The sequence below is a fragment of the Arachis ipaensis genome, chromosome B6 (assembly GCF_059453495.1).
Source record: "Arachis ipaensis isolate K30076 ecotype BB chromosome B6, ASM5945349v1, whole genome shotgun sequence".
Classification (NCBI taxonomy): Eukaryota; Viridiplantae; Streptophyta; class Magnoliopsida; order Fabales; family Fabaceae; genus Arachis; species Arachis ipaensis.
The window spans coordinates 92893405-92903213 of NC_142441.1; the positions used below are offsets into that span (position 1 = coordinate 92893405).

The window sequence follows — 9809 nt, forward strand, 5'->3', positions numbered from 1 at the left end:
CCGGGTTCTTACTTTGATCATGGTTCTTGGTGATCCATGCATTGGCATAGAACTCTTGAACCATTAGGATGCCGACTTGTTGGATGGGATTTGTTAGAACTTCCCAACCTCTTCTTTGAATTTCATGTCGGATCTCCGGATACTCATTTCTTTTGAGTTTAAAAGGGACCTCAGGGATCACCTTCTTCGTGGCCACAATATCATAGAAGTGGTTTTGATGGGCTTTAGAGATGAATCTTTCCATCTCCCATGACTCGGATGTGGAAGCTTTTTTCTTCCCTTTCCCTCTTCTAGAGGATTCTCCGGTCTTGGGTGCCATCAATGGTAATGGAAAAACAAAAAAAGCTATGCTTTTACCACATCAAACTTAGAATATTGCTCGCCCTCGAGCAATAAACAAAAGAATAGATGAAGAAGAAGAAGAAATGGAGAGGGAGAGGGAGATGTGGTTTCGGCCAAGGAGAGTGTAGAGGGGTGTGTTATGTGAATTTGATGAAGAATGGAGGGCTTTATATAGGGAAGGGAATGGGGGAAAGGTTTTGGCCATATGGGTGGGTTTGGGTGGGAAATTGGTTTTGAATTTTGAAGGTAGATGGAGTTTATGAGGTAGGTTTATTGGGAAGGGTGGGTGGATGTGAGTGGTGAAGGTTTAATGGGGAAGAGAGATTGAGGTGATTGGTGAGGGGTTTTTAGGGAAGAGTGTTTATGGGGTTGTGTGAAAGAGAGTGGTGAGAAGAAGTGAGTAGAGGTAGGTGGGGATCCTGTGGGGTCCACAGATCCTGACTGGATCCTGTGGGGTCCACAGATCCTGAGGTGTTCAAGGAATTACATCCCTGCACCCATTAGGCTTATAAAAATGCCTTTGTACCCAACTCTGGGCGTTCAGCACCAGGTTGGTGGCCATTTTGGGCGTTCAACGCCCATTTGTGTGCCATTTCTGGCGTTGAATGCCAGAACCATGCCTGTTCTAGCGTTCAGCGCCCAGAAGCTGCCCATTTTGGGCGTTCAGCGCCAGAACCATGCTCTGTTCTGGCGCTGAACGCCAGACAGATGCTCCTCCAGGGTGTGATTTTTTCTTCTGCTGTTTTCGATTCCGTTTTCAATTTTTCTATTTATTTTGTGACTCCACATGATCATGAACCTAAGAAAACATGAAAAACAATAAAAATAAGAATTAGATAAACATTGGGTTGCCTCCCAACAAGCGCTTCTTTAATGTCAATAGCTTGACAGTGGGCTCTCATGGAGCCTCACAGATGTGTAGAGCTTTGTTGAAACTTTCCAACACCAAACTTAGAGTTTGGATATGGGAGTTCAACACCAAACTTAGAGTTTGGTTGTGGCCTCCCAACACTAAACTTAGAGTTTGACTGTGGGGGCTCTGATTGACTCTGCTTGGAGAGAAGCTTTTTCTGCTTCCTCTCCATGGTTGCAGAGGGAGATCCTTGAGTTTTAAACACAAGGGAGTTCTCATTCCATTGAAGGAATATTTCACCTCTGTCAACATCAATCACAGCTCTTGCTGTGGCCAGGAAAGGTCTTCCTAGGATGATGGATTCATCCTCTTCCTTTCCAATATCCAGGACTATGAAATCAGCAGGGATGTAAAGACCTTCAACCTTTACTAACACGTCCTCTACTTGTCCATATGCCTGTTTTCTTGAGCTGTCTGCCATCTCTAATGAGATTTTAGCAGCTTGCACCCCATAGATTCCCAGTTTCTCTATTACAGAGAGGGGCATGAGGTTTATTCCTGAACCAAGGTCACATAGAGCCTTAAAGATCATGGTGCCTATGGTACAGGGTATTATGAACTTTCCAGGATCCTGTCTCTTCTGAGGCAATGTCAGTTGATCCAGATCACTTAGTTCATTGATGAACAAGGGAGGTTCAATTTCCCAAGTATCAATGCCAAATAATTTGGCATTCAGCTTCATGATTGCACCAAGAAACTTGGCAGTTTGCTCTTCAGTAACATCCTCATTCTCTTCTGAAGAGGAATACTCATCAGAGCTCATGAAGGGTATAAGGAGGTTCAATGGAATCTCTATGGTCTCTAGATGAGCCTCAGAGTCCTTTGGTTCCCCAGAGGGAAGCTCCTTATTGATCACTGGATGTCCCTGGAGGTATTCCTCCTTGGGATTCATGTCCTCTCCTCTCCTCACAGGTTCGGCCATGGCGCTTATGTCAATGGCCTTGCACTCTCCTTTTGGATTCTCTTCTGTATTGCTTGGGAGAGTACTAGGAGGGATTTCAGTGATCCTTTTACTCAGCTGGCCCACTTGTGCTTCCAGATTTCTAATGGAAGATCTTGTTTCATTCATGAATCTTACAGTGGCCTTAGATAGATCAGAGACTAGATTTGCTAAATTAGAAGCATTTTGTTCAGAGTTCTCTGTCTGTTGCTGAGTTGATGATGGAAAAGGCTTGCTATTGCTAATCCTGTTTCTTCCACCATTATTAAAGCCTTGTTGGGGCTTTTGATCCTTCCAAGAGAAATTTGGATGATTTCTCCATGTTGAGTTATAGGTGTTTCCATAAGGTTCACCTAAGTAATTTACCTCTGCTATTGCAGGGTTCTCAGGATCATAAGCTTCTTCTTCAGAAGATGCCTCTTGAGTACTGTTGGATGCAGCTTGCATTCCATGCAGACTCTGAGAAATCATATTGACTTGCTGAGTCAATATTTTATTCTGAGCCAATATGGCATTCAGAGTATCAACCTCAAGAACTCCCTTCTTCATAGGCGTCCCATTACTCACAGGATTCCTTTCAGAAGTGTACATGAACTGGTTATTAGCAACCATGTCAATGAGTTCTTGAGCTTCTGCAGGCGTTTTCTTTAGGTGAATGGATCCACCTGCAGAAGTGTCCAGTGACATCTTTGATAGCTCAGATAAACCATCATAGAATATATCCAGGATGGTCCATTCTGAAAGCATGTCAGAAGGACACTTTTTGGTCAACTGTTTGTATCTTTCCCAAGCTTCATAGAGGGATTCACCTTCTTTCTGTCTGAAGGTTTGAACATCAGCTCTAAGCTTGCTCAGCTTTTGAGGAGGAAAGTACTTGGCTAAGAAAGCCGTGACCAGCTTATCCCAAGAGTTCAGGCTGTCTTTGGGTTGAGAATCCAACCATAATCTAGCTCTGTCTCTTACAGCAAAAGGGAAAAGCATGAGCCTGTAGACTTCAGGATCTACTCCATTAGTCTTAACAGTATCACATATCTGCAAGAATTCAGTTAAGAACTAAAAAGGATCTTCAGATGGAAGTCCATGAAACTTGCAGTTCTGCTGCATCAGAGAAACTAATTGAGGTTTCAGCTCAAAGTTGTTTGCTCCAATGGCAGGAATGGAGATGCTTCTTCCATGTAGATTGGAATTAGGTGCAGTAAAGTCACCAAGCATCTTCCTTACATTATTATTATTTTCGGCTGCCATCTTCTCTTCCTGTTCGAAAATTTCTGAAAGGTTATCTCTGGATTGTTGTATTTTAGCTTTTCTTAATTTTCTCTTCAGAGTCCTTTCAGGTTCTGGATCTGCTTCCACAAGAATGTTCTTATCCTTGCTCCTGCTCATATGACAAAGAAGAAGGCACGGAATAATAATAATAATAATGGAGATCCTTTATACCACAGTATAGGGATCCCTGTGTGAGTGGAAGAAGAGGGGGAGACAAAGAATGTAATATAATGGAAGAAACACAACTGTAAGGATGGAAGAGAGGTGAGATGAGATGTTAGGATATGAATGAATAAATAGAATGAGATGGGAGAGAGAGAATTTTTTCGAAAAATATTTTTGAAAAATAGTTAGTGATTTTCGAAAATGGTTTTTGAAAAATGTTAGTAGTTTTTCGAAAATTAAGATTTAAAATTTAAAATAATAGTTAATTAAAAAGAAATTTTGAAAAAGGGGGAAGATATTTTCGAAAATTAGAGAGAGAGAGTTAGTTAGGTGGTTTTGAAAAAGTTAAGAAACAAACAAAAAGTTAGTTAGTTAGTTGAAACAATTTTTGAAAAGATAAGAAGTTAGGAAGTTAGAAAAGATATTCTGAAAAGATATTTTTTTGAAAAAGATAAGATAAGAAGATATTTTTGAAAAGATATGATAGAAATTTGTTTTTGAAAAAGATTTGATTTTTAAAATCACAATTAATGACTTGATTCATAAGAAATCACAAGATATGATTCCAGAACTTAAAGTTTGAATCTTTCTTAACAAGCAAGTAACAAACTTCGAATTTTTGAATCAAAACATTAATTGATTATGCTATTTTCGAAAATTTGATATAAAAATAAGAAAAAGATTTTTGAAAAATATTTTTGGAATTTTCGAAAATAACTAAGAATTTTGAAAAAGATTTGATTTTTGAAAAAGATTTTGAAAAAGATAAGATTTTCAAATTGAAAATTTGATTTGACTCATAAGAAACAATTTGATTTTAAAAATTTTTAAAAAAGTCAATCCAAATTTTCGAATTTGATGAGAGAAAAAGGGAAAGATATTTTTTTGATTTTTGAATTTTTATGATGCAAGAGAAAAACACTAAAAGGATGCAATGCATGAAATTTTTAGATCAAAACAATGAATGCATGCAAAAATGCTATGAATGTCAAGATGAACACCAAGAACACTATGAATGTCATGATGAACATCAAGAACATATTTTTGAAAAATGTTTAATGCAAAGAAAACATGCAAGACACCAAACTTAGAATTCTTTAATGCTTAGGCACTAAGAATTCAAGAATGCATATGATAAACATGAAAAGACACAAAACAAAAAAAATCATCAAGATCAAACAAGAAGACTTACCAAGAACAACTTGAAGATCATGAAGAACACTATGAATGCATGAAATTTTCGAAAAATGCAAGATGCATATGCAAGTGACACCAAACTTATGATATGACTCAAGACTCAAACAAGAAACAAAAATATTTTTGATTTTTATGATTTTCTAATTTTTTTTGAATTTTTGAAAATTAATTGAAAAAGAAAAAATAAGGATTCCAAAATTTTTAATATGAATTCCAGGAATCTTGCATTCTTAGTCTAAAGCTTCAGTCCAGGAATTAGACATGGCTCACTAGCCAGCCAAGCTTTCAATGAAAGCTCCGGTCCAAAACACTAGACATGGCCAATGGCCAGCCAAGCTTCAGCATTTAACACCAGAGTATATTGATCTTGATAACAAATTGCTGCTCATCATTTATCAAGTATGTAACTTACCTCTGATGGTTTGGAAGCCTCAGTCCAAAAGAATTTAGACATGGCTTTACAGCAAGCCAGGCTTCACATGCTTCATGAAACACTAGAATTCATTCTTAAAAATCTTGAATAAAATTTTTGAAAACATTTTTATTTTTTTTTCGAAAATAGATGAGAAATTTTTTGAAATATTTTTGAAAAGAAAACAAAAAGAAAATTACCTAATCTGAGCAACAGGATGAACCGTCAGTTGTCCAAACTCAAACAATCCCCGGCAATGGCGCCAAAAACTTGGTGCACGAAATTGTGATCTCCAGGCTCGAACAAATCCTGGTAATGGCTCCAAAGCTTGGTGCTCTGATCTCAATACATGATTGTCACAACTTCGATACAACTAACCAGCAAGTGCACTGGGTCGTCCAAGTAATACCTTACATGAGTAAGGGTCGAATCCCACGTAGATTGTTGGTATGAATCAAGCTATGGTCACCTTGCAAATCTCAGTCAGGCAGATATAAAGTGATAATGGTGTTTTTGAATATTATATAATAAAATAGGGATAGAGATACTTATGTAAATCATTGGTAGGAATTTCAGATAAGCGAATGGAGATGCTTTTCGTTCCTCTGAACCTCTGCTTTCCTGCTATCTTCATCCAATCAGTCTTACTCCTTTCCATGGCTGGCTTTATGTGATACATCACCACTGTCAACGGCTACTTTTGGTCATCTCACGGGAAAATGATCCAATGCCCTGTCACGGCACGGCTAATCGTCTGGAGGCATCACCCTTGCCAATGGCTTAATCTTATCCTCTCAGTGAATAATATGCTCACGCACCCTGTCACGGCACGGCTATTCATCTGTCGATTCTCGATCATGCTGGAATATGATTTACTATCCTTTTGCGTCTGTCACTAACGCCCTGCAATCGCGAGTTAGGAGCTCGTCACAGTCATTCAATCATTGAATCCTACTCGGAATACCACAGACAAGGTTTAGACCTTCCGGATTCTCTTGAATGCCGCCATCATTCTAGCTTACGCCACGAAGATTCTGGTTAGGAGATCTAAGAGATATTCGTTCTAGCTTAATTCATGTAGAACAGAAGTGTTTGTCAAGCACGCGTTCATAAGGGAGAAGGATGATGAGCGTCACACATAATCATCACCTTCATCACGTTCTTGGGTGCGAATGGATATCTTAGAAGCGAAATAAGAAGAATTGAATAGAAAACAGTAGTACTTTGCATTAATCTTTGAGGAATAGCAGAGCTCCACACCTTAATCTATGGAGTGTAGAAACTCTACCGTATGAAAATACATAAGTGAAGGTCCATGCATGGCCGAGATGGCCAGCCCCCTAAAACGTGATCACAGGATCAAAATACAATCCAGGATGCCTAATACAATAGTAAGAGGTCGTATTTATAATAAACTAGCTACTAGGGTTTACATGAGTAAGTAATTGATGCATAAATCCACTTCCTGGGCCCACTTGGTGTGTGTTTGGGCTGAGCCTGAGTGTTGCACGTGCAGAGGCCATTTGTGGAGTTGAACGCCAGTTTCTGTGCCAGTTTGGGCGTTCAACTCTGGTTTTGGATCCTTTTCTGGCGCTCGACGCCAGATTTGGGTAGAAAGCTGGCGTTGAACGCCAGTTTACGTCATCTATTCTTGGCCAAAGTATGGACCATTATATATTTCTGGAAAGCCCTGGATATCTACTTTCCAACGCAGTTGGAAGCGCGCCATTTTGAGTTCCGTAGCTCCAGAAAATCCACTTTGAGTGCAGGGAGGTCAGAATCCAACAGCATCAGCAGTCCTTTTTCAACCTCTGAATCTGATTTTTGCTCAAGTCCCTCAATTTCAGCCAGAAAATACCTGAAATCACAGAAAAACATACAAACTCATAGTAAAGTCCAGAAATGTGAATTTAACATAAAAACTAATGAAAACATCCCTAAAAGTAACTAGATCCTACAAAAAACATACTAAAAACAATGTCAAAAAGCGTATAAATTATCCGCTCATCAGTGGTCATTGGCTTCAGCCCCAGAGAGGGAACCAGAAGAACCAAAATCAAAAGTATATGAAAAGTATATGAAAATACAATAGCAAAAGGTCCTATTTATAGAAAACTAGTAGCCTAGGGTTACAAAAATAGGTAATTAATGCAGAGATCTTCTTCCAGGCCCACTTGGTGTGTGCTCGGGCTGAGCATTGATGCTTTCACGTGTAGAGACTTTTCTTGGAGTTAAATGCTAGCTTTTGTGCCAGTTTGGGCGTTTAACTCCAGTTTTATGCCAGTTCTGGCGTTTTGACGCCAGAATTTTTATGCTAAATTGGAACACCAGTTTGGGCCATCAAATATCGGGCAAAGTATAAACTATTATATATTGGTGGAAAGCCCATAATATCTACTTTCCAACACAATTGAGAGCGCACCAATTGGACTTTTGTAGCTCCAGAAAATCGACTTCGAGTGCAGGGAGGTCAGAATCCAACAGCATCTGCAGTCCTTTTTCAGCCTCTGAATCAGATTTTTGCTCAGGTCCCTCAATTTCAGCCAAAAAATACCTGAAATCACAAAAAAACACACACACTCATAGTAAAGTCCAGAAATGCAATTTTTATTTAAAAACTCATAAAAATATAATAAAAACTAACTAAAACATAATAAAAACTACCTAAAAACAATGCCAAAAAGCGTATAAATTATCCGCTCATCACAACACCAAACTTAAATTGTGTCTTGTCCCTAAGCAACTGAAAATCAAATAGGATAAAAAGAAGAGAATATATACTAAATTCCAAAAACATCTATGAAGATCAGTCTTAATTAGATGAATGGGGCTATTAGCTTTTTGCTTCTGAACAGTTTTGGCATCTCACTTTATCCTTTGAAGTTTAGAATGATTGGCATCTATAGGAACTCAGAATTCAGATAGTGTTATTGATTCTCCTAGTTCAGTATGTTAATTCTTGAACACAGCTACTTTATGAGTCTTGGCCGTGACCCTAAGCATTTTGTTTTCCAGTATTACCACCGGATACATAAATGCCACAGACACATAACTGGGTGAACCTTTTCAGATTGTGACTCAGCTTTGCTAGAGTCCACGATTAGAGGTGTCTAGAGCTCTTAAGCACACTCTTTTTGCTTTGGACCACGACTTTAACCGCTCAGTCTCAAGCTTCTCACTTGACACCTTCATGCCACAAGCACATGGTTAGGAACAGCTTGGTTTAGCCGCTTAGGCCAGGATTTTAATCCTGTAGGCCCTCCTATCCACTGATGCTCAAAGCCTTGGATCCTTTTTATTTTACCCTTGCCTTTTGGTTTAAAGGGCTTTTGGCTTTTTCTGCTTGCTTTTTCTTTCTCTTTTTTCTTTCCTTTTTTTTTCTTTATTTTTCATTTTTTTCTGCAAGCTTTTCACTGCTTTTTCTTGCTTCAAGAATCATTTTTATGATTTTTCAGATTAACAATAACATTTCTCCTTTTTCATTATTCTTTCAAGAGCCAACAATTTTAACATTCATGAACAACAAATTCAAAAATATGCACTGTTCAAGCATTCATTCAGAAAAACAAAAAGTATTGCCGCCACATCAAAATAATTAATCTGTTTTAAAATTCGAAATTCATGTACTTCTTTTTCTTTTTGCAATTAAAAACACTTTTTATTTAAGAAAGGTGATGGATTCATAGGACATTCATAGCTTTAAGGCATAGACACTTAGACACTAGTGATCATGCAATAAGACACAAACATAAATAAAACATAAAGCATAATTTTCAAAAAACAGAAAAATAAGAACAAGAAAGTTAAAGAATGGGTCCACCTTAGTGATGGCAGCTTGTTCTTCCTCTTGAAGATCTTATGGAGTGTTTGAGCTCCTCAATGTCTCTTCCTTGCCTTTGTTGCTGCTCCCTCATGACTCTTTGGTCTTCTCTAATTTCATGGAGGAGGATGGAATGCTCTTGCTGCTTCCATGTTTGAACTTAATTCTCCTAGGGAGGTGTTGATTTGCTCCCAATAATTTTGTGGAGGAAACTGCATCCCTTAAGGCATCTCAGGGATTTCATGATAAGGAATTTCCTCATGCTCTTGTCCATGAGTGGGATCTCTTGTTTGCTCCGTCCTTTTCTTAGTGATGGGCTTGTCCTCATCAATGAGGATGTCTTCCTCTATGTCAATTCCAGTTGAATTGCAGAGGTGACAAATGAGATGAGGGAAGGCTAACCTTGCCAAAGTAGAGGACTTGTCCGCCACCTAGTAAAGTTCTTTGGATATAACCTCATGAACTTCTACTTCCTCTCCAATCATGATGCTATGGATCATGATAGCCTGGTCTATAGTAACTTCAGACCGGTTACTAGTAGGAATGATTGAGCATTGGATGAACTCCAACCATCCCCTAGCCACGGGCTTGAGGTCATGCCTTCTTAGTTAAATCGGCTTCCCTCTTGAATCTCTCTTCCATTGAGCGCCCTGGTGCACGAATTGTGAATCACACTTTTCACAACGCGTACCACTAACCGGCAAGTGCACTGGGTCGTCCAAGTAATACCTCACGTGAGTAAGGGTCGAATCCC

General features: G+C 38.8%; 1 non-coding gene across 1 annotated transcript; it reads left to right on the forward strand.

Annotated features, from left to right (window-relative positions):
- The first annotated feature begins 2936 nt into the window (after positions 1-2936).
- LOC148561791 (small nucleolar RNA R71) lies at positions 2937-3044 on the forward strand. The gene has a single exon (XR_015887366.1). It is a non-coding gene; the product is annotated as a small nucleolar RNA R71 (small nucleolar RNA).
- The last annotated feature ends 6765 nt before the right edge of the window (positions 3045-9809 follow it).